At 39.7% G+C, this 27,351-nt stretch overlaps 1 pseudogene; it reads right to left on the bottom strand.

Annotated features, from left to right (window-relative positions):
• Positions 1–18,429: 18,429 nt before the first annotated feature.
• Positions 18,430–20,824, bottom strand: LOC101697388 (endosome-associated-trafficking regulator 1 pseudogene; annotated as a pseudogene).
• Between the last annotated feature and the right edge of the window lie 6,527 nt (positions 20,825–27,351).

The raw sequence follows: 27,351 nt of genomic DNA, 5'->3' as shown, positions 1-27,351 counted from the left end.
CGGGGTCTTGGGATTCTTTTTCTGCATTCAAAACAGACTTTACGGTCCTTGGAGACTGCACTGTTTAAATACAAAATGTTGGGACTCTCATTTCATTATTTGAAAATCTAAACTGCATGAAGATGCTTCTATTGCCATGTTGCTAGGTAACAGACAGATCTCCCTGCCTGCTCTGAGATGTTGAGACTTGCTGCAGCTTTGCACCACGGCAGCCTTTCTCCATCTGAAATGGAGGGAAGAGAGAGTTACCAGGGTCACACTGCTAGGGACATACGGGGAAGAGAAGGGAGAGCTTCCAGGTACCACAGCTATGTTTGCTTGCTCTTTGAACCCAACAACTCAACTTCATAGACCAATGCTAACCAACTGAAGGGTTTAACCCTGACAATGTTCAGATGGAGCCAAATCCATGCACAGTGTATTGACCAGAGTATAAGGAATGAGATAACTAAACACAGAAAATAGGCAGTAATACCTGGAATACTTTTCATATGCTCAAGGCATGACATTGCCCTTCTGACATGTTTGCCTACATTTTTTTAAGGGAAGGGAAACAAATATCATGCTACCAATACTGTACCATTAAAATATTTCTTCCAGAGCCAGGGATTTAGCTCAGTGGTTCTGCCACTTGCCTTGCAGGCACAAGGTCCTGAGTTCAATCCCCGGTATGCTCCCCCAAAAAAATTATTCCTTCCAGGACCAAGTAATCTCCGGTTGGCAGTTTCACTGTAGATGCTATTGTAAAGGTCTAAAGAAAGATAAGCTCTCCAGATATGACATTTAGATACAATGACAAGTAATTATACACACTTGCAAAAGAAGAAACTCTCGCCCTGAGTTCTTCTAGGTGAGGATTATTTATTGAATATACTCTACTGCTAAGAAAACTTTCCAGCAGCTTCATTCTGGTGAGCCTTTGTTTCTTTAATAATGATTTAAGCCAGGCAGAAGCATCCCAACTCTCAAAAACCCAGGGATATTTTCTCCCTGGCCATGTAACCGTGAAGAATAATTTTAGAAAATTCTGAAATGATCTCATCAATGGAGATGTGATATTCAGTATTCATCTGAAATCCTTTACCCATCTGTTTCCTTGCAGAGCAACATGGGAGAAAAACAAGGAAACTAATAAAGTTGTTAGAAACGAAGAGAAGAAAGAAGGGAAGGACACAGAAAGGGAATGGCAAGGTGGAAAGCAGATAGATGGAAATCAAGCTACTAAAGAATCCTTCCTGGACAAAGCAGGGGAACAGAGGCCAGTCTTCCTTGCAAAACCACAAAGTTCATTTATTTGTCAGCAAAGACTTCCTGGGTACTTTCTCTGTGCCAGGCCTGTCCCGGGTGTGAGAAGTAGCAGTGAACTTCAGGCACACAGATCAACCAGAGAAAGTTTGTTGCTTTGATGTCCCAAATCCATTCAAAACAATTACCTTTCGTTTTTTTAAGTCAATGAAGTATTTTGTTAACTCTTTTTAGTTTATTAGTATATGTGTGTAGTTTTAAAAAGTTTATTGGGCCAGGGATTTAGCCCAGTGGTTCACCACCTGCCTCTCAAGCGCAAGGACCAGAGTTTGATCCCTGGTACCAAAAAAAAAGTTTACCTTTCAGGGTCATTTTGACTTTGGGGAAGAGCCGGAGGTCACATGGTACCAGATCCAATGAGTAAGGCAGAGGACACACCACGATATTTTTACAAGCCTACTTTTCCACTGAATGTCACTAGGCAGCAGCATTCTCTGCATTTTTTATCACAACTTGCAAAGACACCCACAAAAAAGAACTTTCAGAACTGCTTCAGAAAGTGACAAGAACAATGGAATGAGTCTATTCAAAATAAACAGGGATATTTTGAGGTAGATTCACGGTAATACGTCTTTTATAGTAATAAAACTTATTCACTTAAATATTCATTGTATTTTTGGTTGCTCCTTGTATATAAGTAGGAGACCTAATTTAAAGGGGCAAGTCACATAAGGCCTCCCTAAGGAGGTGACATTTGCTCTTGAGAAATACTGGGAGGGTGAGGGTAGCTAGAAAAGGGGCAGCCAGCAGAGGTTCCTGGGTTTACACTCAGCACTGGGGTCCAACCTCAAAGACAACCAGAACATAAAGTTAACCTTGTCCTCTGCCACCACTGCATTTGGAATAGGAAATGAATGCTTAATGAGCTGTAGCCTTTGGAGCACTTTCTGCCTCTCCCTCCCTTTCCCAGGTCTCTTAGTGGTGATAGTTGTTCTGTTTTCAAGATGGTTGGTTCATACCACCTCCTTCTTGTGTCTGAAATAAAGTAAAAAAAAAAAAAAAAAAACTGTCGAATTGGTTGGTTTATTCCCTTCTTTGAATCCTTGTTGTTTTTCGTAGGATCTTCATCAACCTTTCACCTATATGAACCCCTATTTCATCCCTCGATACATAATTAAATGCTTCCCTAGATTCCAGCTGTCAATATGGCTTTGCATTAAGCTATCTTCCGTGATAAAATGGGAAAAGATCTCTGTGTACACAGGGTGAATTTACATTACACCAACTTAAAAAAAAAAAAACAGTAAAGGTTTTTGCAGCTGGAAGAAAACCAGACATTTCTCTGATGTTGAAAGAGCTCCTCCAGAGAACTCTAGCAATGCTATATGGTTTAGCTGCAAATTAAATTAAAATTATATGAACTTTGTAGGGAAGACCTAATATTATCTCTCAGTCTCTTGAATCATTTTTCTTAATGCAACACAGCCACATTCTCCAGATGCTAGTAGCCTGGACAGAGATGGGAGGAAAAATTCACATGAACTGGATCCACTTTTTCAGTCACAGCTGCCATCCTGCAATAAACATTCTATATGCAAATTGCCTCAAGTGACTCTCCAGAAACTAACTAGTTTCTTAAGCTGTATCTTAACACCAAAAGAAATTGAAAACATTTTTATGGCTTTTGTCTATAATGCATTCCTTCAGTATGTGCTGTTTTGTTGTTGTTGTTGTTATTTTTGTTTTGTTTTGTTTTGGGTTTTGGTACTGGGGATTGAACTCAGGACCTTGAGCTTGCGAGGCAGGCAGTGGCACCACTGAGCTAAATCTCCAGCCCAGTATGTGCTGTTTTTATCAACCGATTTATTAAACTATTCTTTTAGCACTTGCTAATTCACCACCAGTTCATTTGTGTGTGTGTGTGTGTGAGACAACAGAAAAATAAAAGTGTTTGAAAAATATTCATCCAAATGAGAGCTATTAATGGCCACCAACAAAGTGAGTTACACTTACACTATACATTGTTCTTGAAATTAAATCGTTTCAAAGGGTGATGGGAAAACTTGTGCAGATTAAAACCATTTATGACATAGAAATCAAGTAATGAAAGTCTTGGGGGGACCTGATACTCTACTCTGCATTATTCTATACTGGACATAAACCTCTGGGCATTTTTTTGCAAAATAATTTCCATCTTAGCTTTATAATCCAATTAAAGAGATCAAGTAAATTCCACTGTCCTTTGTGTTTTCTTTTTAAATCAGGAGATGAAGATGACTGTATTTCTGTTTTGTAAGGTCCAAGGGGATCTTGGTCATGCTCTTAGAAGCTTCCTTTTCTCCTAATCCTATTGTTCCTAAGAAGAGATTGGCAGGGAATTTCAAAGCTGTTGAGGTTTTCTGCTTGTTTGTCTCATTTCCCTGGAGCTTTACAAAATGCTAGAGGGCCCACTGCTCCTCCCATTGAGGGCTCTCATCTCACCCCTGCTTTGTGATTCCCACAATGGTATGGGGTGGGGGGGCTTGTTTTTATTGCAGCACCAGAAGTTAGAAAATATATGTAAAATGAAATTAATTCTGGATTCTACATGAGTCTTCTGTTTCTTAGTGAATTTCATCTAAACAGTGGTGCAGGCGTGCTGAAAGTCCTGCAAGTGTCTTTGATTGCAATGCAGCGAGCTACAGGAACCTTACTCCTCCACTCCTACGCAAATGGCGCATCATGGTTAAGAAGACTCAGGCTATTGCTGCTCAAAGGAACCCTAGAGAACTCTCCCTCAAGCTGTCTTCATTTCATAGGTGAAGCACCAACGCCCAGCAATGTTTACTGTCCCAGTTCCCACAGCCGGTTGGTGGCAGAGCTGAGGAAGAATCCAAGCTTTCTGGTCCAGGTCTACTGTGTCAAACCAATTTCTGCATAAATGTGTGGGTTTACTCAAGGTATTATATTGTAGGTATTTTACTGATTGTGTTAAAATGTTAGCTGTCTGATTAAGTGAAAAATAGACCTTACTGGGAGGAGAAGCCCGGGGAAGTGTTAGTTTTCTAACACTATTTGAAGTGTTAGCTTTCTTCAAATTAATTTATAGTAATTAATTCAGTAGATTCAATAGATTGAAAATACAAAAAGCATGGATAAATTATTCTGAAGTTCATACAAAAGACTAAGTAATCAAGAATTACTTTTAATCTTTCAAAAAAAGCCAAGTCATTAGAACATTCTCTACCACGTGTAAGAATACAGTGGACCCTTGAAATTTGCGAGGGTTACATTCCTGGAGCACCAACAAATTGTGAAAAACTGTGAATTTCAGATATGGTCAGAAAAATGCCTATTTTTATAGTTTAAACCCTAAATATGCTGTGTCTCCCAGTTATATAAATTAATTTAGTAAAATACTGTATTAATAAAGCCTTAGAAGGTGCAGGGCATTTTGGCGGCATCTTAGGGATCTGCCCTACAGCAGCCTGTTGTAACGAAGGAACCTAGCGCTTCTGCCTGAGATGGGTTGCAGGGCAGCAGCCAATCAGCAGCAAGGTGAACTGAATAGTGCTCTCAGATTGGCTGCTCGCAAACCTCCTGCCAAAAAAATAATTTTCCACAAAATTCCAGGGATTTTTGTGAACAATTATTAGTTAGGTTCTAAGGAAAAACCAGTGAACAAATGAGGCCGCGAACTCTAAACTGCAGGGGTATACTCTAAATTATAAGATTCTAACAATTAGAATAGCATAGTACTCCTTTAGAGTAAACAGATACAGAAATAGGAAAACATTGATATCCCCAAAGCATTTTCTAATGCTTGGAAGAACAGAGTATATTTCAAAGTAACATTCCAATTTGGTAAATAAAATATTCAAAGAATGGCATTGATAAAATTGACCGACTATTAAGCAAAACAATGTTAAATCTGTACAATCTTGCACGAAGGTAAATTCCAGATAGTTTAAAGATTTTTCTAATTTTTCATTAATTTTAATGGACAAGTAATAACTGCCTATATTTCTGTGGTTCAACGTGATGTTTAGAACAATGTACATGTTATATAAAGATCTAATCAAGCTAACTTATGCATCACCTCACTATCATTTTTGTGGGGATAACATTAAAATCTATTTTGGCAGTTTTAAAATAGACAACATATTATTATTAAATGTAGTCTCCATGCTCAATATTTCTAATCATAAGGAAAATGCAAATTAAAACTGTTATGGAGAGCCGGGGATTTAGCTCAGTGGTTCCTCGCAAGCGAAAGGTCCCAAGTTTGATCCCTGGTACCCCCCCCAAAAAAACTGTTAATGGGTGAGTGAGTTAGAACAGTAGAGATGCGCCACACTCTGTGCCAGATTGAGTCCATTTATTAAAGCCGGTGGCCGAGGGGGGCTATTGCCCAGAAAGTTCTCTCGGCAACAGGAAGCGGTTTGATTTCTCCTTTTAAATCATGCTTTCAGGTGGGGAGGGCTCAGGGGAGAGCAAGCGGAATCTTACAGAAGCAGAATCATGCCAGGTTAGTGGGGGGGCACAAGGAAGTTTCACACACTAGGTGAACTAAAAACATCCTGCAACTGCATCAAATTTACTGCCAAACAGGATGCGGGGGTTTTGGGTGCTTTGTCCAACCACAAGTACTTTGTCCAAACACAGATACAAAATGTTACAAAATGGCATTGAGGCCCAAGATAGAGTCAGGTTGGCTATTACAAAACCACAATGAGAATGGCTACTATCAAAAAGACAAATGTTAACAAATATTAGCAAGGATATGAAGAAAAGGGAATCCTTGTACACTGTTCATGGAAACAGAAGTTAGCATGTCCATTTTGGAAAATAGTAGGAAGTTCCTCAAGAAAATATGAATAGAATTCCATATGATACAGCAATGCCAATTCTGAGTATTATCCAAAAAACTGAAATTATGTTGATTTTCCACTTCTGAATCTGTTGCACTGATGATTAAATCTCAGCAAAAAGGTATAATAGATAATGTGAAATAGGAAGAAAAGGGGAAAAGAGGAAGGGGAAGTGGGAGGGGTAGGGGAAAGGAAAGAAGGGAATGGAATTAATATGAGAAAATGAAAAAATGGAAGCAAAGTCTTTGTAAATAGGGAAGGATGGAGGGGTTGAAGGGAGGGCAGGGGAAGGGGAAAAAATAAGAACCAAGAGAGATTATGTAAAAGTGCAAATTTCCAATGATGAATGTCATTCTATTGTATACCTAAAATGTACCACTGAAATAATATTTTTTAAAAATCTCAGCATAAAACATTCAAAGAGCACCTTGGGGGTACTGAAGTTTTCCGTATGGATAGTAGTGCTTGATACTAATCCCAGTCTATTGGGGCTTTTTTGGGGGGTGGGGAGAGTTGAGACAGGGTCTCTCTATATAGCCCAGGCTGGCCTTGAACTCCCTGTGATCCTCCTGCTTCAGCCTCCCAAGGGCTGGGATTACAGGAGTGTACCACTATGCCTGGCTCTATTTTAGCATGGTTTTAAGGAAAGGATGATGTGATCTATTGTGAGATAGATCCACTCAGCTTACCTATCTTATTGGTCCATATTTATCAATCTGATCCTTTTATTATAAATAGTAATGAGCAGTCAAGGGTCAACAAACACTTGAAATAAACCAGCAACATGAAAGAGAATCACTAAGGTCAACAGAGTAACTGATTACAAGGGTGCATGTTTAGATTAGAAAAGAGATTGCATCACCAAAATAGAAAAGGGCACTTGAACATAGTACAAAGAACAAATATAGCATTTTTAGAAATTTAAAAATAGTTGTCTAAATAAAAATCAGTATAAAAGCTAGGAGACAAAGTCAAATAAAGATTATAGAGTTAAAAATAAAGAAGAAAAAGTAGAACATATTTAAAAAGAAAAAGAGGAAACATGTGATCTAACTTCAACCCAAGAATTCTAATACCAATCCATTAGGAGTCCCCCCCACAAAAGGAGAAAGAATTAGAAGGAAGAAAATAATTAAATCTGTCATGAAAGAAAATCTCCTACAGCAGATAACATAAGACTTGGATTCTCCAATGACTAAGCAAAATGGCCCACACCTAAAAACAGTCTCACAAAATACTGAAACACCAAAGATAAAGAGAAAAATGTAAAATATTCAGAGGCGAAAAAGAGAGACAGAGAGAGAGAGAATCTACAAAGGAGCTGGCATCAGATTTCTTATCAGTCATACTGGATGCTAGAAGATAGTGGAGCAAAACTAGCAAAGTTCTAATAGATTATTTTCAAACTATATTCGAAAGCTGGCCAAACTATCAATCATATGTGAGGGCAGTACAGCGCTTTTTAAACACATAAGGACTCAGAAATATTACCTAACCCTAATCCTAAGTACTTCCTGTATGCCAATGAAAATTTCAATAGAAAAAAAAAAGAAAAAAGATATGGACCAAATGAGAAATGTAATAAATAAAATAAAAAATAAAATCTTAAAATGATGGTCTGGCAGCAATACCAAAAGTAGAAGTGCAAAGTCAAACAGGAACTCAGAAATGTTCCCTCACAATATCTTCAATTAAAAAAAAGATTCATTTCAATAACAGTATAATTAAGAAAATTATATACTTCCTAACTGTATAAAGACAATGTAGTTAAAATTATCAGACTCCAGAATCAAACTAATGACTCAAATAATAAACTATGTATGTGACTTTGGGCAGTTTCTTAAGTATTCTGAGGCTTAATTTCCTTGTTTTTAAAATGAACATAAAAATAATTTCTACTCCATAGACACAGTGATTATTAAATGAAATAATACATATAAAATACTTAGTTTAGGGTCTGGGCCTCAGTAACTTCTCTAAAAACATTTGTTTTTATCATTATAATTTTGTATCATGAAAAAAGAGAGGTAATTAGACATTTTGGAAAAGACAAAACAAAGCTGTCAAAAATGTTATGTGTTAAATCAAAATAAAATGCAATACAATTTTGAGCAAGTAAAGAAATACAAGGCTGAAAACAGAATTCATTTGACCTTGAAGATTGGAGTTTTTGCCATGGGTTTGGTGACTTAGGATTATTTTTCCTTCCCCACAAGTCTAATCAAACTACATGGTTCTTCACTGAATAATATTTACATAATCATAATTTTCAATTGCCATTTAATGGCACTCGATCTTTTAAAACTAACTTATTGTCAAAGCGCAGAAGACTTAATTATAGTCACAAATCAGAATATAAATGCAATAAACCTTGATCAGGTAAAAGTAATGATCAAAGCTGAGAGGGGAGGCCACAAAAGAATAAAAGGAAGGAGGTATCTATGTCCCCTTCTTACCCAGTGAGTATACAAGAAATAGTGGTTTGAGAACGCTGTTTATGGTTACAAAGGTAATCCAAAGCTGACATTTTAAATGATACAACTTTTTTAAATGGTGGAAGAGGAGGAGAAGAATGGTATTAATGTACTAAATTCCGTAACTTCTAAAGCCAACTTACTTCTTGAGACTAGAACCTGGCAGCACAGGTTGGGGTTATCACAAAGCAGGCAAGAAGATAATTTTACTTTTTATTTTATGCCTGGATGCTATTTGAAATTTTTCTTAAGTGTTTAAATTATTTACATTATTCATTAAATCAAAAAGCACTATCAATAAATGTCTATAGAGAACTTACTGTACTCCTCTCTTCTCTAGCTTCTGAGAATTAACAACATAAAATCCTTGCCCTGAAAAAGCTAACATTCTGGTCAGTAAGATTAACAGTAAACATATAAATAATTTGATAATTTCAGATAATAATGCTATGTAGAGAGTTGGGTAATGTGATATAGAGTGCATACAGGGAGACATGTGAAATCTGCTTTTTCTGAGGAGATCAAGAGGCGATGACATTTAAACTGAGATACAAATGAAGAGAAAGTGGCCATGTGAGGACTTGGGAAAGTATTGCTTTCAGGAGCCTGAAACTGTTGGAAGCTTGGTTTGATCACAGGCTAGAAAGCAAGCCAGTTAGTTGAAATGGAGTGGTTATGGGGGAGATAATAGAAATTGAGTTCAGAAAATTTGATAGAGGCCAGATTTTATTGAATCTTTTAAGTCTTGGTTAATAATTTGATTTTGTTCAATTACAATGAAAATTTATTTAAAAGTTTTAAGTAAGAAAATATTACCTGAGTCGATTCTTGCTTTAATAAGTTTGTCATTTGAATTAGGCAACATCATAAGATAAACTATAGTTTTAACCACTTTCCATCTAGCACTAGAATAAATTGTAACCAATTAAGATGAAGGTAGGGCGGGTAGGTGAGTGTTGGAGTGGTTTGGACTAGGGTGATAGTAATGGAGATAGCAAAAAAAAGAATAAAAAGACTGTGGATGGATGGATGGATCAATGGATCAATGGATGATTCTTTTAATTCTTTGGGGAAGATCCCCAGCAGTGGAATAGTGGGGTCAAAAGGGACTTCCAGTCCTAGTTCTTTGAGGTATCTCCACACTGATTTCCACAGTGGTTGCACCAGTCTACACTCCCACCAGCAGTGGAGCAGGGTTCCTCTTTCCCCACAGCCCCGCCAGCATTTGTTATTGGTTGATTTCATGATAGCCGCCATTCTTTCTGGAGTGAAGTGGAATCTCAGTGTTGTTTTCATTTGCATCTCTCCAATGACCAGTGATGTTGAACATTTTTTCATGTATTTATTTGCTATTTCTACTTCTTTGTCTGAGAAATGTCTGTTCACTTCAGATGCCCATTTTCGGATTGGGTCTTTAAATTTTGGAGGTCTGATCTTTTTAAGTTCTTTATAGATTCGAGATAGTAGACCTTTGTCTGAGGAAGAGCAGGTGAAGATTTTTTCCCACATTGTGGGTTGTCTCTTCCCACTGCTGGTGGTTTCTCTTGCTGTGAAGAAGCTTTGTAATAAAAACAGATTCCACTTGTTGATTGTTTGTGCTAGTTCATGGGCAACTGAGGTTTTGTTCATAAAATCTTTTCCACAGTGATATATGTGCACCCATGTTCATAGCAGCGCAGTTTGTAATAGCTAAAACTTGGAAACAGCCCAAATGCCCATCAACTGGAGACTGGATAAAGAAAATGTGGTTTTTTTATAAAATGGAGTACTACTCAGCCATAAAAAATGAGAAATTAGAGACATATATAGCTAAGTGGATGCACATTGAGGCAATACTCTTAAGTGAAATAAATAGGACACATGTGTAAATACCAAATCATTTCTCTGGTGTGAGAAACTGAAAGTGTAAATAAGGACTAAATGTACTATAGGTAATGTGAAATAGGAAGAAAAGGGGCAAAGGGGAAGGAAGTGGGAGGGCTAGGGGAAAGGATAGAAGGGAATGGGATTAATATGAGAAAATGGAAAAACAGGAACAAAATCTTTGTAAATAGGGAGGACTGGAGGAGTCGAGGGGAGGGCTGGGCAAGGGTGAAAAATAAGAACCAAGAGAGACTATGTAAAGGTGCAAATTTCCAATGATGAATGCCATTATATTGTATACCTAAAATGTACCAATGATTAGAATGAATAATTGATAATGTAAAATAGGAAGAAAAGGTCCAAAGGGGTAGGGGTAGTGGGAGGGGCAGGGGAAAGGAAAGAAGGGAAAGGAAAAAATGATGAGAAATGGAAAAAATGGAAATAAAGTCTTTGTAAATAGGGAAGGGTGGAGGGGGTGAAGGGAGGGCTAGGAATGGGGAAAAAATAAGAACCAAGATGCATTATATAAAGGTACAATTCCCAATGAGAAATGTAATTGTGTTGTATACCTACAATGTACCAATAAAAGAATTTAATAAAAAAAATGGATCAATGGATGGATGGATGGTGTGAAGAAAAGCAAGGAATCCACTGTGATGGCTAGATTTTTGCCAGGAGAAGCTGAGTAGATGGTGATGCCCTTTGCTAAAGAGGGAATGTAAGAAGCAACAGTTTAGGAGAGGAGAAAGGGCTAAAATCTATTTTTCTGTTTTAGTTCAGTTAAATTTAAAATATATTAGACATTCAAGTGCAGACACGAAGTAAGCAGCAGCATATGCAAGTCAGGAGAAGAGCCCTAACTAGAGAGATAAATCAAAGGCCATGGGATTCTATGTAATCTCCAAGAAGCAGAAACAAGAACACATCCCCAGAGAGCAGTCAAGAAGACACCAATATTAGCAATCCAGTAGAGAGGGGAAACCAGTAAAGACTACAGGAGAGTGACTTGGCGGGTAGGAAGTCAACCAAGCAATTTGTTGTGTCACTGAAAACAAGAGAAAAACGTGATTCAAGGAGGAGGGTGTTCAACTGTGTTGGATACAGCTGAAAGGTCAAGCAACATGAACACATAGATAGAACTGACCACTGGCTTTTATAACATAAGAGTACTTTCCATGGAGTAGCAGAGACGGAATCTCAGTTGGACCACCATGAAAGGGGAATTAAAGGTAAGGACCTGGGGAGTATAGATAATTCTCCGGAGGAGTTGTGTGAAGGAAGAGAGAATGAGTTGGTAGCTAATGTCAAAGAAGGGTTTTATTTTGTCTTGTTTTGTTTAAGGAGGTGATATTAAAGCCTATTTGTATGCTAGAGATAATCGTTCACTGAGTAGGGACAAATTGATTATATTGGAAAGGGAAGAGATATTTACAGGAAATAAATATTTAGAAAGATGAGAAAAAACAAGACCCACTGTGCACAAGTTGGAAGGGTGTGCACTGGATGGAATCAAGAGATTCTTTTCCACTGCAATAAAACAGAAGGCAGTGCTATTGAGGATTTAAAGAGGGAGAAAAGATGTGAAATGGTCCTGTGGGACAGTGGGAAAGTGAACATCCAGGGAACTCTGTTAAGATTCTCTAGCACTCTTTAGAGATCATTTGTGATTCATGGGAATAATATAAAAGCAAGAATAATTAGGGGAACTGTGTTATATTTTTTTCTCCAGGAACCATTTATCTACTCAATTGCAGGCATGAAGTCAATTGCACTTGGATTTGACCAGGTCAGGAATATTATCAGGCAAGGGGAAAAGGGAAGAAGACATGGGGGACACAGTGCTTGCAAAGGAGAAATTCAAGTGCTGTGTCTTAAATAAATTGTGTTTCCAAAGATTGATGCAACCAGACACCCCACCCTCATTCTAAATGCATGCTCTTGGATCAGGGATTTAGCTCAGTGGTTCTGCCACCTGCCTTTCAAGTAAAAGGTCCCGAGTTCAATCCCCAGTACCAAAAAATAAATAAATAAATACTCTTTTGCAGTGTGATTTGGAAATGGAGTGTATTTCCCCTCCCTTCAGACCTGGGCTGGCCAAATTCTTGCATTGCCTAATTTAATGCAGCATAAATGATGCTGTTTAACCTCTAGTGTAGGGCTTTAAGAAATCTACAGCTTCTACTTTTGCTAATCAGAATGCTTAACCTTGAAATCCAGTGCCATGTAAAGAAGCCCAAGTAGGACACCTGGAGACAGCCTTGTTGGAAGAGATACTGAGGGAACCCAATCACTACCACCAAGGTTCCAGTAAGAGAAGCCACCTTCTCTAACTTCATTCACCATCTGACTACAGCCTCTTGAGGTACTCCAGCTGTTACCACATGGAGAAGAACCACCCCGGGAACCCATGCTCAAGTGTCTGACACAAAGTATTGTGGGCAAATGCAAGAGTTCTTATTTGAATCATTAATCTTTAGGGTGATTCGTTACACAGCATCAGATAACTGAATTAGGAAACACTCCTTAGCCTTGTTAGCGTCTGCCACTGAAGGGGAATGAGTTCAGGGGCTGTCGATATAAGTGAAACAGTAGCAGGCTCAGTGGAATTGGTAGATTTGAGGTTCTCATGAAGCCAAGGAATTTATGAAGCAGGATTACTGGAGATTTGGAAAAACAAGACGTGGTACCAGAAAATAGAAAAACTGAAATCAATGTTTTATATGCTGCTGTTGTAACTAGTGAAAAGATCATGAGTGTAACCACAGGATTGGTTGTGGCTGTGATAGGGCAGAGGAACAAAGGGGGTCAAGCAACAGAGACCTGGTGTCAAGTCGGTCATCTGCACAGATGTTAAACTTTGACAAGGAAATATCTTACTACATAGTTTAAGTCTATGTGCTCTGGGACCAGATTGTATTTCCAACCCAGAGTCAGTCACTGTGTGTCATGCTAGGCACAGTATGCAATCTCTTTGCACCTTGATTTACTCATCTATAAAATGAGGGTTATAATATCACCCATCCCAAAGAATTGTAGGAATTAAATAAAATAGTCCTTTCAAAGTGCTTAGAAGAGTTCCAGGAAAAGAGAAAGCACTCAGTGTATGCTAACTCTCATTATCATTGGCAGTAAAGATAAAGGCAGCAAAGCAGGTGCTAGAGGTGCCAAAGACTAAGGTCAGTGAATGACAGCAACAAGGTGGGGTAGCAGGTGGTAACATCTGATGATGTGCTTCAAAGGGGCTGAGATCTTTGAAGTTGAAAGCAAGAGAAATGATTAATTAAAAACAGAAAAGGGGAGTAAGGAAAAGACTTAGTGTTTTCCAGGCTTTAAGGTCTGTGAGGTATAAAATCAAAAGTGTCTACTTGAGAGAGCTGCAGAGGAAGCAGTGTCCTTGGGGAGAGCCAGGTTCCAGTTAGAATGAGAGGTGAAGGGAATAGTCAGGGAAGGAGATGAGAAGTTGTGTCTGCTAATGACAGACCATGAGCTCCAAGGGTGCAGTGGAAGGGTTTGGACAGATAAAGAGGAACGGAAGAAAGTCAAATTTCAGGATATCCAGAGCAGTATGAAGATAAGGGGCAGGCAGTGAGGAATTATCTGATGAGGACAGAGGGTTAAGGCTGAAATGTTCATGATGCATGGGATTAGTTCATGAAGTCTCCCAAGGCACAATGTGGACAGATCTGGAGCCAACTGTCCATTTTTTATGGATCAAAGTGGCAGGTGGATCTGGGACATGGGCAGGGAACTCTTTGGGGATATTCTGCTGGGCAACTCTCTTCCTATGCAATTTCTAAAGGTACCTGGGAGGTAGTGGTGGGAAAAGGGATATTCCATCCATCTATCCCCACAATAAAGAGTGGGAATATCCATCTGTGATCCACTTGTGGAAGCCCAAAAAGTGATTGTTGTCTTCCAGAGACACAGAGGCTGAACCATCTGACTCTAGACAGTTACCAGCTGTTTAACATTTCCCAAGGCAAGAGGAAGGACCATTATTAACCTTTGCAGTATATTAATTCAAATCAGGAAAAAATGCTCTCTCCTGGCAGACTCAGTCTCTCTGGTACATGACTTGACCAGCACATGGTGTTTCACAGGAATAAAAAGGTTCTGCTTCCTCTATTGCCCACATCAAGCATACCAGTGTGGATATGGGCTCAACCAGGTGTTCCCTTATAATGCACAACCTACACATATTATATGGTGGCACTAGCTGGAAGTAGACTAAACACTATCTTCTTTGGTTGGTTCTAATTGTAGAACCTTGTGTTGGTTCTAATTGTGCTACCTTGGATCACTCACTTCTCTGAGTTCATTCATCTCTGGAGGTATCACTTGGTTCATGTATCAAGTGAGTAGGTTGAATTACTTCAACTCATACATGTTTTAATGCTATTATATGTCTGGCACTTGCCCTTTGTGTCCAAAGACACAAAGATGAACTGTAAATACCACAGTCTTTTAGAAGACAGACATAAACAGTTTCCACACTCTAATGCAGATACTATGACACAGATTGCACAGAAAACTGTAGGAGCATAGAGGAGTCCTGCTGCCCTCTCATCATACATATGGCAGATTCTTGCCAATGAGATGTAAATACAGGTGAAGTATGTGACTTCTGAGAAGAAATAATGAAAAGCCCTTCCACAGTTCTCCAGTGTCCTCTTATCCAGGTCCAATATTCCTAAAAAAAATCTCCTGTTGAAACAGTGGAACCACAAGAGTGAAATATCACCACATGATACATAGCTACCCGGACTTATAATGAATTTTACGTGAACAATAAATTTAAGCCACTGATATTTTGGTGGTCATGTGTTACTGCAGCAAAACCTAGTCTATCCTGATTGATGTGGGGGAAAAAATAAGTAACAATAGATGAAATCTAAATTGTTTTCTAAGACGGATGGATCTGATTAACTGTAGGGCTTTGGATTGGCCAAATATATATGCAAGACTAAGACCAATGATGAATTGCTCAGGATAACATATGAAGGCTTTAATCTCTTCACTCAGATTCCCTTCAAATAAATGTAATACACAGCATTTAGATTTTTTCTTTACTGACCCACCCTCCGACACTCTCAACTCCATAAATGAGACTCTACCTAGAAAATTATAGTCCCTCATCTTCTTAGCCACAGTGATTGTGTTAGCAACAGATATGTAAACAAAGCCATGCCATAGAGAGTATCCCAAGGTATCTTTCTGGAGAATCATTGGGAAATAAGTTTCTTTCTTAAGGATGAAGCTACCAGGGCCATGTGCAGCATGGCTTAGAGAGAATCTTCCTGAAAATAAGATAACTTCGAAGAAAGTAGAGTCAAGATTATATTATTTATCCTTTTCAGGACTCCCACATATGACATCCACTCTCATCATGGGGTGAGGCAGGAGCCTGCATAACTCCAGCTTGTCATACTGATGCAAAGCCCAGATTTCAGCACATAATTCACCTTCACCTGCTGGAAGAGAAAAGCTTCATGTTCCCTGGGTACCACAACTCATGCCTACTCTCCACACCATGATTGGCAGGAGATATATTGGGACCCCAAAACTCTGTTGTTCCAGGAAAGATCTTCAACCCCTTTTCCTCCTCTACCACCCCAGCATTCATGATCTCAATATCATTTTCAGCCTTGGAGACTGTTTGGATTAATCCGTCCAATTCTCATTCAATTCTCATATGTCAGTATCACAAGCTACATGGCTCCAGCTCATCCCTTACAACCCACCTCTCATCCCAGACACCTTATGTCTTAGTTACAATTTTGTTGTTGCTGAGACAAAATACCCAGTGCCCAAAGTTAAAGGAGGAAAGTTTTCTTTAGCTCACAGTTTGAAGAGGTTTCAGTTCATAGTTGGCTGGCTCCATGGCAGAGTGTCATGGCAGAGGGGCATCACAGAGGAGAAACAGTTCATGGCAGGCAGAAGGCAGCAAAGCAGCAAGGAGCAAGTGACAAGTGACCACAGCAGCCCTCTTTCTGTCCTCTTTCTGTCATATATTCTATCCAGGCTACCCAGGTGGGTAGCACTCACACCCAGGGAGGGCCTTCCCATTATCCACTCTCAGAACTATGCCAAACCAATCAGTGGACTAATTTAGTAATCACACACACTTAATTCCAGCATCACACACTTTAGATATAGCCACCTTTGAAAAGCCCATCCTAAGACTGCATGAGGCTTTGGGGAGGACATCTAGATACAAGCCATACAACCTTCTAAGCTGATTCTCTCTCACACCCCTCCACCAACTCCTGAAACTTTTTCATTGTATCCTCTGAAATGCAGAGCAGATGGGCAACATCACTAAAATTCCAAATCTCGACATTTTTTCTGAACATTCCTCTCACCACTTGCTCTAAATGAAATCAACTTTCTCTTGAGGACAATGCTTCCCCTTTAGCCCTCAAAGTGATGAGCTTGTTCTTCTTACCTAACTGTCATACCATCGGGCCTAGAGGTATCTTAGGTGGCTTGTTTGCATGTCACTGATGTCTCACTTCTTCCTAAAGCTTTCAAGAGTATACCATCAGACTCCCATCCATATCCATTTTGTCCAGTCATCTCCAGATCCCAAGTCACTCTCATTCTGTATTGGTTTTAGCTTCTAGTTCACAGACAAGTACCTGCCTGTCTTACTATTTGTTGATTTCAATGTCAACAGGGAGGAAGCTTCCAACATTCTGGAATATCTCTTTTCTTGAGTTGCTCCTTCCCAATGATCTTTTCATCATCCCACCACTGGTAACTTCAGCTGCCTATGCACGTGGTCACACTCTTAACCTCATCAGTATCAATAACTACATGTTCTCCATTACTTTGGTTTAAATCCCTCTCTGTCCACCAATTACTAGTTCTTTATTAATCCTGCTACTACCCCAACCACAACTCACAACCACTCTTTGACTGTACCAGGATAAAGATACTACCATTTTTATTGTTCATTTCTTACTTCCTCCCTTACAAAGCTTAGAATCTACAGTCATCACTGTAATCATTCTGTTGCCCTTTTCCTGGTTTCTTGTCACTTATCTAGAAAAACTATAGCTCTATTTAAATCCACCACTCTCCTTGACCCCGACCTGTGCATTCCAGAAGGATGTGCCTAGAGAAAAAACACAAACATGCTAACAGATCTCACTCTTTTTTTTGAGCTTTAGAATTTATTTAAACAAGAATGCTATAGAATTAAACGTATTAAAACAAAACCATGTACAGGAAAATAGCCAATAAAGCATAGGGGCCCTGCGCGACTCTCCAGGTAGGAAAGAGAAAGACAGCCCCAAGGCCTGTACCACCCCGGGAGACTTTGTACACTACATTCTTGAATCCTACACTTTATTGTACAAAATATCACTTAAAAAGGGGACCAAACCCTCCAGCCAAAAACGCCTTTTCAAGCTGAGAGCAGACGGCTCCCTAACATGGAATTTGTGGCCTCGGCCCCTGAGCGTCCGAGTGGAAGGGTGGCAGGTCCACCAGGCGGTGCCTCAGCATGGGGGCCTCTGAATACAGAAGCCACCCTGCCAACACCGCTGTGAGCTGTCAGCCAGCGGGGTACTGAGCGACTGCCTAAGGCAGGCGTTCCTGTCCAGGCCACTCAGCATTCTGGACTCGCAGAGCCAAAGAGGACCCGCTGAAAGCTCCCTCCAGTGTTAAGTGTTCTGAGATGATGATGGAAATACTTACTGCAGAGTGGCTGTTTAGCATTTCTTTTAAAAACCACTAGATTTTATAAAAATTCCTCCCAGTAGATTATTGAATCTATGAAGCAGAATTTCACCAAGGACCATTTATAAACCACTGATGTGACACACAGGTCCCGCTCTTTGGCGGTGAAGATAATACGGCGTTAGGTTGTGGAATTGGGGTCTCAGGATAACTACTTGACTCAGGTGGAGGATGCACAGTGGGAACGCAGCTGCAAGCTTGAGCGGCGGCGATCGGGCCGCACGGAGCTGGGAGCTGAAAGGTCCCAGTGGTTCTCAAGAGTTCTCCTCCTCTTCTTGCATCTCAGAAGTTCTGTCTATAGATTTAAGGATTTCGGCAATGAGATTCAGCTCCGATAAGCTGAGGTTCTGCAGCGCCACCTCGGTGCTGTGGTGTTGTGTTTCACCACCGTCAGACTGGCGCCCTGGCCCGACCGCAGGGCTTCGTTCTCCCGCTTGCAGTTGGAGACCTGTTCCTGGAGCAAGTTTACATCCTGTTTCAGCTTCATGATACGATTTTCTGCCTTCACAGCCCGTTTGGTCATCAGCTCCAGGTTCTGTTCCACCTCCTGCACCACCGATTACAGGTCTGGTAGTCGCTCTCCTCCTCGATCATCTTCACTTCTAGCTTCCGCTCAAGGGTCCTCACCATTTCTGTTTGAGTTTCAGAGAAGCTCTGAGTGCTTCCTAACTTATCTGTGACGCTCTCAGCTCTGTCTCCCAGGGACTCTCCGTGAGCCGAGAGGCCCATGCCCGGACTCCAGGACCAGGATACTGGGGTCACGAGTCTGTGTCGCTCACTGTCCAAGGGGATAGAGACTCAGGCCCTGCCAGCTCCAAAGGGGTGGAGAAGGACAGGTAGGTGCCACGGGGGGATGTGCTGGTGGTGGCCCAGGACGAGCGGGTCTGCTCCATGGCGGATGGCAGATAGGCCCCATTCCACCCGTCCTCCTCGTCTTCATCCTCATCCAGGAGGTCGCCGGCCCCAGTAAGGTCTTCAAAGAATGGCTGCTGATAGTCTAGGCTGAAGCCCACAGCCTAGGCGGTGGGGGAGCCAGGGTCCAACCCCAGGGAGCACTTTGAGGCTTCCTTTGGGGTAAATTCTACTGTTGCTCCTGTCATCCTTCAACAGGCTGAGGTTCTTGGTTTTCAGAAACTTTAAAGGAGAATGGATTTGTCTCTTCAAGGTCTTTAGGTTTGTCATTGTCAGTCACCACTAGGCCGCTTCCCTAACAGGTCTCACTTTTAAGTAAACATCTTTATCTACACCCCTTTGTGCTGCCACTATTCCTACTGTTTTCTCTGAGCCCATTCTCTTTCCCACTTTCCTAGATTTCTCTCCTCTCTTCTCTCTTTCAACACCTCTTCCCCATCCTCCCTCTCAGCTAACAATCTGGTTTACATCATCCCTGAGTAAGTAGAATCAATCAGGAGAATTTCCACATGCTCCTACCACTAGACCTTCCAACAACCCCGGCCGATCCCATAATTTATGTCTTCCTTCCATTTCAGTGGATAAACCATCCACAATCTTGGAGGACTAATTATCTGCTCCCGTCCTGTCTACCCAAGGATATTAATTCAGAATATATCCCATCTTTTCTGCAATGTTTATTCTTTCTTTGCTAGAACATTCACATCAGCATGTAAACTTGTCCTAATAGCAGCCATCTTATAAAAATATAAATTCTTTAAGTCCAACCCTCACCCCAGCTCCCAACCTTATATTTCACTAAGCCGTAAAAAGAGTTTTTATACCCGCTACCTCCAGGTCCTCTTGTTTCCATCTCTCTTGAGCCTATTCCAGTCTAGCTTTCAACTCTACTACTTAACCAAAGCAGTTCTTGTCTGTTGACTGTATTCATTGGTTGTTGCTGAATGAAAATAAATCCTACAGTCAGTTCCCAGCACTGTCCCAGGACCAGTCAGCTGCATTTTACACAGGAAATCACACTTTCCACTGGAGACACGCTTGTGCTTGGTCCCCAGGACCACCTTCCCACGGTTCCTCACTTTCTGATTACTCTTCTCTGTCGCTTGTGTTCATGTCCATCTCATGTCCCTAAATTGGAGCTTTTACCTCAGATTTCTGTTTTCTATTTCAACTCACTCCCTTGTGACCTTGGCTCATGGTTTAAAATACAATGAAGATATCAAATTTTTTTTATCTCCAGCCCTAGACTCCAGACTCATGTATATACCTGCCTGCCCAATTTTACCTTAGACATCTCCAACTTAATTTGTCCAAAAACAAGCTCCCAATATACCAGCCCTATACCCCCAGCCCCCAGAAATATGCGTCTCAACAGTTGACCCTATCACAAAATCTGACAATGGCATCCTTCCAGTTTCCCAGACCAAACACCTTGGCATCATCCTCAACTCCTCTCTTTTCTTCGCATCTCACATACAATCTATCAATAAATACTGCACCTTCTGCCTTCAAATGCTTCTCTTCACATCCAATGCCACAATCCTGGTTTCACTCACCATTGTCTCTTGCTTAGATTATTATTGCTGCATAATAGGTCTTTTAGCTTCTGCCCTTCCCCCCTTGCAATCCGTACTCCACACATCAGGTTTTTTAAATGTAAAGCAAACAGACCCCGCCAATGATTTCCATGTCACTCTTACTTCCCTCCTTATAAAGCTTAGAATCTACAGTTGCCATTGTAATCAGTCCCTTTACACATGACCTTAAGTACTAAAGTCTTTGCAGTAATCTGCAAGGCCTTACATGACCTGAACACCTGTGTGATCTCATCATCTTCCCTTTCTTTTCACCCTTTCTGATCCAGTTACATTCATCCCCTGATGTCCTTGGCCACAACAAACACCCTCATATCACTTAACTCTTATACCTTCTGTTTCCTCATCTCTGGAATATGTACCTGGGACATAAATATCCAATACTTTTGTCTTAGTTCAAGCTAATATAACAGAATAACGAAGACTGAGTACTCATTCTCACAGTTCCAGAGACTATAAATCCAAGATCAAGGAGATCTGGTGGAGAGAAGCAAGATTCTGCTTCCTGGTTTGCAGAGGGATATCTTCTTATTCCTCACATAGTAGAAAACCGAGAAAGAAAGCTCTCACATTTCTTCTTGTCAAAGCACTAATTCTACTCGTAAGGGCTCCACCCTCATGGCCTAATTACCTCCCAAAAGCTCCCAAAAAATTAGAGGTTAGAAATTCAGCAAATGAATTTGAGAAGGAATACAAGCATTAGATCCATAGCATTGATCCTTGCACGTGACCTTAAACATGAGGCTTAATTTCTCTGAAATCTCATATCTTCATTGATAAAATGATGATATCTTAAAACCTGTTTCCACAGTGATATCATACATATGAAATATCTTTTATCATATCACAATTTGATAGGTAGTAATAAACAGTTATTGCAATCATTAATCAATGTTACTACAACAAATTATGGTCAAGAATTTGGTTTTAAAATCACTCCAATATCTTCCTGATCCCCTCCTTGAGCCTTCAGGAACCAAACACAATCCCAGCATAAGCAGGATAGCTCAGGCAGACTTTCCTGTCCCAGTAACCCTTAGCCAAACATCCCAGTCCACCCGCTAGTCTCGGGCTCCATCAACACAACAGAGCCCTTTGTCTAAGTACACTTTTTCTCTGGGAGAAAATAGCTCACCCATGTGACACCAGTTTCATCATCCAGGACACCAGGGTGGTATTCGGTGCAATGAAAGTAATTTACTAAATGGTTCTCTGGTGCTGTGGAAGAGTGAATTCATTTTGCACAGGTCACAAGTTTACTTCCAGAGAGCAGTTTCCTCCCTGCCAGAGCAGGCCCAAGTCTAATGGAAAATTGAAGTGCAGCGTGGAGGGTCTATGCAACAGTAGCTCTCCTTAGTCCTGATCCTTAGGAGACTAGCAGAGAGAGAAAAACACGAGTGATAACTTGCTATGGGAAGCCTACTTTGTTCTCCATTGTTGCTTTAGGAAGTTTTAACCTGTCCAGAAGGGCCCAAAAGCCTGAAGTATAAGAAGGAGAGAAGGCCCACCCCTGGGAAGTTGTGCAAAGAGTCCAATCCCATAGCCAGAATGAGATGTCAAGAAATGCAATAAACCTAAACTTGATTGGTGTCAAGAGAGCGTGCATGTGCTATGCTCGAAAAAGGGAATACAATGTTCTTAACCATATGCTTAGAATGTCGTAGGGAACCCCAGCCCAGATATAGATAAATAAGAGCATGGGGGTGATTATGATGACTACAGAGCGTTCAAAAAATACTAAGCTGCCACATCATCCTTCAAGCCCCATCATATATTTGTTTTTAAATGATCTCCTTTTCATATATGTGTGCTCTCCCCACAGCTATTCTTTTTAGATAAGTAACAGCACTTCTCACCAGATCTGGATTTGGAATCTGCCCTTTTTGAACATTCAGAAATCACATTAAAATGTCAAACAGAGACATACTGCATGAGGAGACATCCATAGCATGCACCACCAGGGCAAGTTAGGTTCACCACTATGCTTCCAAATTTATGCTTCAAGCTGCCTGAGATTAGAAGGAAATTCAACTAAGATGGCACTATGCAGTGGTGTGAAATATCCATTGAGCTGATTGCCACAAAGCTTTAGAGGTGATCTCGACAAATGTTGAGAAACGATGGCAGTTTGTATCCTTGTCTGTCTTTGTTGTTTTCTCCAGCCTCCTCCACTGTTCAATTGCCTCCTAGAAATCTTAGGGCCTGTGATTTAATTTTAAGGAACCAGCTTAAAATTGTGCAACACTGCTCTATAGGATGTTATTTCCTAAAAAAAAAAAAAAAAAAATCTTTGATCAATTTTACTTAGTAAACCCTAGGTTGAAAAGTTAAACAGGTGTGTTTACTGCAAGACTTTTCTGTACTTTTACTGTGTGTGTTGTAACTCTCATAAATGGCATGTGACATTCTTCATGCTTATTTGATGATGGAAACCTTTTTTACAGAGAGCATACTGCAGGGCCAGTTCTGCAGTGAATAGATTTTTTTAAACGCCACATTAGATCTTTCCCTTTTAGTGGTCCAAAGAAACAATAACAGAGTCTCTTATGGCACTATACTAATCAACACTATTTTTAAGATGAGGACTTATATCCTGAGAAATTTGAAAATGTTGGCTGAAATGTTTGATAAACACTTCAACTCATAATATAGAAACCTGAACACTATAGCCGCAAGATTACCACAAACCCAAATCCACTGGCTGCAAACAGCCTGACATAATGGTTCAGCCCATGAATGCTGCAGCTATTCTTCCTGAGTTCGAGTCCTGGCTTTCTCCACTGACTACTTTATGGCCTGTGCTAACTTCTCTATGCAATAGCCTCTCCGTATTCATGATAAGAATGATGATTATAATAATCGTACTTTCTTCACATTGTTGGTATGCATTTAATGGGTTAAAATGCATAAAGTGCTTAAAACAGTAAATATTAGTGAAGCTTTCAGTATGTGACTTGTCATTTCAAATTCTTAGGAGAAAAATGGTGCACAAAGCCTTTGAACCATCATACTTATTCCATTGACCTTTTCTATCGAAAAACTGTCTTATTTTCAATGTAAAATAGAGGAAATGGACAATAAATACATGAAAACATGCTCAACATCTCTGGCCACTAGAGAAATGCAAATTAAAACAACACTGAGATTCCGTCTTAACCAAGAAAGAATGGCCATCATCAAGAAATCAAATAATAACAAATGCTGGTGAGGTTGTGGGGGAAAAGAAGCCCTTCTACATTCTTGATGGGAATGTAAATTACTACAACCACTATGGAAATCAGTATGGAAAGCCCCAAAAAAACTAAAACTAGAAATTCCAACTGAACCAGATATTTCCTTCTAGTTATCTTCCCAAAAGAGTTAAACACATTATATTATTATGATTCATGTATATCCATGTTTGGAGCAGCACAATTTATAATAACTAAATCTTGGAAGCAGACTATATGTCCATCCACAGATGAATGGATGAAGAAAATGTGATCTTTATCTACAATGGAGACTACTCTGCCTTAAAGAAACACAAATTTGAGTCATATGTAAGAAAATGGGCACACCCATAATGTTAAATGAAATAAATAAGATACCAAGCTTTAATATCACGTGGTTTCTCATATATAAGAAACCCAAGTTATAAATAAAATATGGAAAATAGAAATAGGGAGATAGATCTTTCTCAAATGGGAAGGAGATCAGGAGATGGAGGGAGGAAAAGGGGATAAAAAGAGGAATTCAGATGTATTATGCACATGTACCAACTCCACACAAGGAATGTAAACAGTATACACTGCAAAAATGTAGTAATAAAAATTAAAATAGAGGCAATGGAAATTAGACAATGGCAAAACAATATTGACTGGAAAGTTGTACAATATCCAGAAATGAGAAATGAGAGATTGTTGAGCTTGGAATTAGAAAAAACCATCAGATAGGTACTAAAATGTAACTTTTCTGAATTACATGAAGTCTCAGGGCCTGAGAATATATTGACATTTTGTGTAGATGAGTATGCAGACAAGTATGTATGCTTTTGTGTATAGTGAGCAATAAAATTTCAAGATTTTGCTATTTTAAATTGCTGGATTTTTTTAAAAACCTATTTCTGTGTCATAACACCATATTAATATCAATGCTGTAAACCTTTGTGAGCAGACAGATTTTCAGTGTATGACTAGATTTAAAGGAGTCTGTTGAGTATTACTAATTATACATTAAGAACCCTGTGTCCCTCTGCATGCCCTTCTGTACCCTCTCCCTGACTTACATTTTTGTCCCGTCTCTCTCCTAGCCTCTCCTTTCCTTCCACCAGCACAAATGCCAACTTCTTAATTAAAACATTCCTTTAAAACTCTACATTTTCCCAAGCTTATTTCATCCTTTGGGTCTTCTATCCTTAGTTCAGGAAAGGCACTTTATATCACATAAATCCTAGCGAGACTTGGGCTGTGTAAGAAGCCTGTAGCCTCTTTCAGATTACTGGTTGCTTGTCATTTCAAACCTGAGTGTATGTGGTTACTGATCTGCCCCTTGCCTCAGATCTGGTTTTTGCTCTTCTCTCTGCAGCTCTGACTCCAATGCACAGCACCAGCAGAGCTCTACACTAGTTGGCTCTCAAGCTTGGCCAGGAGGAACTTCAAGGATGCAAGAGAAAAGAGAAGATAGGGTACTTCTTTCCTGCTTTCTCCCTTCCTGGGCCATGTTTTCTGGCATCTGGAAGCAGCTACACCCCCCCCCATCCCCCAACTCCCACTCCCTTGGCACTAAAGCAATACACTTTGCAACACTCCCTGTGCCTTCAAACCTGGGCAGGTAACTAACAGCTCCCCCGTTTGGAACCTCTGGGAACCTGGCTGTCCCTGCTTGTTCCCTTAAGCTTGTCCATACCCCTGTAGGCCACCACTTCTTTATAGCCTCTGTTGCAGAATTCCAAGAGACAGGAGAGATCAATGGGATTTAGGAGGATTTATTTCAGGCTTAAGGTGTACACCAGCTGAATGGACTCCTGTCCAAAGGAAGAGCATTGAACAAAGAGAAGTTACAGCTTTTATACATTTTGTCAAAGGGGGTGATTTTTCTAGTGATGTAGCAAGTAAGTTTACTGGAACAGGACAAGGGCAGAGAGTTTTGTAACTTTGCCTTGAAACAGGACAGTGTCTTATGAATCATATGAGAACACTGTCATAAATTTTATTTACAGGACACTGTTGTCATTTTTATCTGTACCAGAACAAGGAGTTGCAGCTACAGGGGAGAGGAGGGTGATCTGGCTTGGGGAAACTGCCCAAGGCCAGGCAGGAAGGACTTGTTCTTCTTTAAATCCTGCTTCACCTCTTGCAATATATGAATTGAATTGTCTTTTGCTAAGACCCTGACTAGTATAATGGTCCCAATAAAAAACAATAAATTTATGTAAATTGACTTTCATACTATTTTAAACAAAAATAGCTTGTTTGCATTTATACATATAGTGTCAAAGATAAAAAAGAAAACAAACAAACAAATAGTTGTTTCATCTGAACTCCAGCACCCAGATAAGGGTCGCTCAGATAAGGAGGGTCCCTCCTTGCAGGAAGTGGTGCCTACTTCAGATATCTTAAATTTTTAGGAGTTGTAAGTAATATCCATAATTCTTAAATGAGTTAAAGTACCTCATCTGTACACCCACTTACCACTCAGAAGTAGTCACTTAGCAAAGATTAGAAATGTTTTGAAGTATATGCAGTAATGTTTTCCTTTTTTAAAAGAATATATTGAAATTTTAAATTTAGAATCTCACAAAATTAATCAACTTCAGCAAACCCCTTAGATCCTTTGCCTTTGCTCTTCATTCTACTGGGAATTCTTTAACTCTCTTAGTAGCTGAATTGTTCTTATCATTTAGATATTAGCCTAATGATGTAAATTAGCCATTTAGAGAGGGCTTTTCAGTAGCTATCCACCTTCCATCCCAGCATTCCAACTTAATCCTGTACAAAATACCTTTTCCTGTTTAATATTTTGGCTGTTTATTTGTTTGTTTGTCTTTCCCACACTGGAACATAAGCTCCATAACAACTGAGAATTTGTCCTATTCACTGATACCTCTTCAATATTTGGTCCAAGAAGGTGGCCAAAAAATCCCAAAAAAATTGCTGAATGAATTAATACATCAACGGGGGCATTTTATATTTTTTCATTTTTTAAATTTAATTTTATTGGTACATTTTAGGTATACAATATAATGACATTCATCATTGGAAATTTGCACCTTTACATAATCTCTCTTGGTTCTTATTTTCCCCCCTTCCCCTCCCCTCCCTTCAACCCCTCCACCCCTCCCTATTTACAAAGACTTTGCTTCCATTTCTTCATTTTCTCATATTAATTCTATTCCCTTCTTTCCTTTCCCCTACCCCTCCCACATTCCCTTCCCCTTTGCCCCTTTTCTTCCTATTTCACATTATCTATTATACCTTTTAGTCCTTATTTACATTTTCAGTTTCTCACATTAAAGAAACTATTTGTTATTTACACATGTGTCCTATTTATTTCACATAAGAATATTGCTTCAATGTGCATCCATTTGGCAATAAAGGTCTCTAATTTCTCATTTTTAATGGCTGAGTAGTACTCCAATTTATTTAAAAAAAAAAAAAACCACACATTTTCTTTATCCAGTCTGCAGTTGGT

The sequence above is a fragment of the Heterocephalus glaber genome, unplaced genomic scaffold (genome assembly GCF_053883595.1).
Source record: "Heterocephalus glaber isolate CG9 unplaced genomic scaffold, H.glaber_assembly_v1.0 deba00001504, whole genome shotgun sequence".
NCBI lineage: Eukaryota > Metazoa > Chordata > Mammalia > Rodentia > Bathyergidae > Heterocephalus > Heterocephalus glaber.
Note: the sequence above shows the minus strand (reverse complement) of the source record. Positions and strands in the feature narration are given on the sequence as shown.